General features: G+C 43.5%; 1 long non-coding RNA gene across 1 annotated transcript; it reads left to right on the top strand.

Annotated features, from left to right (window-relative positions):
- Window positions 1-1,535: 1,535 nt before the first annotated feature.
- LOC116974831 lies at window positions 1,536-1,796 on the top strand. Its single transcript, XR_004412448.1, has 3 exons — window positions 1,536-1,598; window positions 1,631-1,706; window positions 1,739-1,796. It is a non-coding gene; the product is annotated as an uncharacterized LOC116974831 (long non-coding RNA).
- Window positions 1,797-2,065: the final 269 nt, after the last annotated feature.

Below are 2,065 nucleotides of genomic sequence, written 5' to 3'. Positions count from 1 at the left end.
TGGGATTTTACATCGCGGAGCTTGCGATCCCTTTGCCGGGGATCGAAGCTCCAATCGCGGGGCCTGTGGTCTTTAACATCGTGAAGCCCACGGTCTCTGGTAAGAAGAGGCCGACTCGGGAGCTCCATGCAGCGGAGAGTTTCAACCACCCTGACGCGGGGGTTTACATCACCCTGATGGGGGCTTTGATCATTGGCTGCGGGGGCTTTGATTGCCCTGACTGCAGATGGTTTGACTGCCCCGACCACGGGAAACAAGAAGATTCAACTTTATTGCCTTCCATCTCAGTGAGGAATGTGAAATCCACTGTGATGGATGTTTATGTTAACTTTTACGTGGTTATGTGTCTTGTTGCTTTGCACTTAATATGGCTGTATGGTAACTTAAATTTCACTGTACCTTAATTGGTACATGTGACAATAAACTGACCTTGAAACCTTGAAACGTCACCCATTTCTTTTCTCCAGAGATGCTGCCTGATCCGCATTTTGTGTCTATCTTCGGTGTAAACCAGCATCTGCAGTTTCTTCCTACACAATTTGCAGCAGGCAGTCAGGAACTCAAAGTGGCATGCAATGCATTGAAGGAATTCCAGAAAAAAAAATCATTCATTACAGCTAAATATTACAATGATGTCTGGTTTCAATGATTTATTTCCCTGGAAGAACAAGGTCAAAGAAAGCAAGAGGTACACAATATTGGTTTGAAATCGCTGCCACCATTCTCAGGATGCATGAATAAAAGATGTGCGATTACTCTGGCTTGACTTTATTGCAGGAACATCAATAAAAAAAACAAACAGGCTATTGTTTCCATGCTGGCACATGAGCTATTGTTTGTATTAGGATAGTAAAAAGTTCAATTAGTTCCTAGTTGATTTGAAAAATATTATGCAAGTTGTCATTTTTGTCCTGTTACATGGGTCGATGGACAATTTTCTGATCAGTCTACCACTTTTAGTTTACTAAAGGGCCTGTCCCATTTGCCGATTTTTTCGGAGACTACCGGCGTCATTGACTGATGTATCAAGGTCGCCAAACGATTTTAAACATTTCAAATTTCAGCTGTGACAAAAAAACGTTGCGACACTTGAGGAAACACCGCGTGCAAATATGTCATCACACCGCGTCATGTCGCATCACGCATCACTTTTTCGGTGACCTGATACGTCAGTCAATGATGCTGGCAGTCGCCGAAAAAATCGCCAAGTGGGACAGGCCCTTAAAGCATTCTTTAAATAAAAAGTGTAAAGGGCCTGTCCCACTTGGGCAACCTAATCGGCGAGTTCTGGCGAGTTTGCCCTCGACTCATACTCGCAGCATGTTCGACACGAGGTCGTATGGGGTCTTCGTAACTCTCCTTTATGCTCGAGAGTGTTCTCCACGTACTCGAGACCTCAGCTAGGTTGCGGCATTTTTTTCAATATGTTAAAAAACGCCCGCAAGTAAAAAAAGTTTGCCATGGAAAAAATCGATACTTTTTTACTCGTAGGTTTAGTCATAGGTCGTTGTAGGTCGGCATGTTAGTCGTAGGTAATCGAGGGTAGTCGTAGGTAGTCAAAGGTAGTCGTAGATAGTCTTCATCATAGTTGAAGGGAGGTTGAAGGGAGGTTGAAGGGAGGTCGAAGGAGATCGAAGGAGGTCGTCTTCACTCTCCACTATTCGGTGCCCAATTTTTCTGAAGTTAGTCATCGCTAGTCGAAGCTGGTTGTCAACATAGTCGAAAGAGGTCGAAGGAGGTCTTCTACATAGTCGAAATAGGTCTTCAACATGTCATTTTTTCAAACTCTTCTAAACTCGCCAATTAGGTCGCCCAAGTGGGACAGCCCCTTAAGTCTGATTGGAGGGCCACTCATTTATCAAAATGGCAGAACAAAATTGACAATATGAATCATGTGTCTTAGATCAGCTAGGATCAGACGGTTTTCACTCTCCTTGCATTAACATGCTACCAAAGGCTGAAGTGTGTGTTAGTTGTTAGAAGACCATTTAAAGGAAACAAAGCCATTCTGTATCAATGTTTAGGAAGGAACTGCAGATGCTGGTTTACACTGAAGATAGACACA

The sequence above is a fragment of the Amblyraja radiata genome, chromosome 7 (genome assembly GCF_010909765.2).
Source record: "Amblyraja radiata isolate CabotCenter1 chromosome 7, sAmbRad1.1.pri, whole genome shotgun sequence".
NCBI lineage: Eukaryota > Metazoa > Chordata > Chondrichthyes > Rajiformes > Rajidae > Amblyraja > Amblyraja radiata.
Note: the sequence above shows the minus strand (reverse complement) of the source record. Positions and strands in the feature narration are given on the sequence as shown.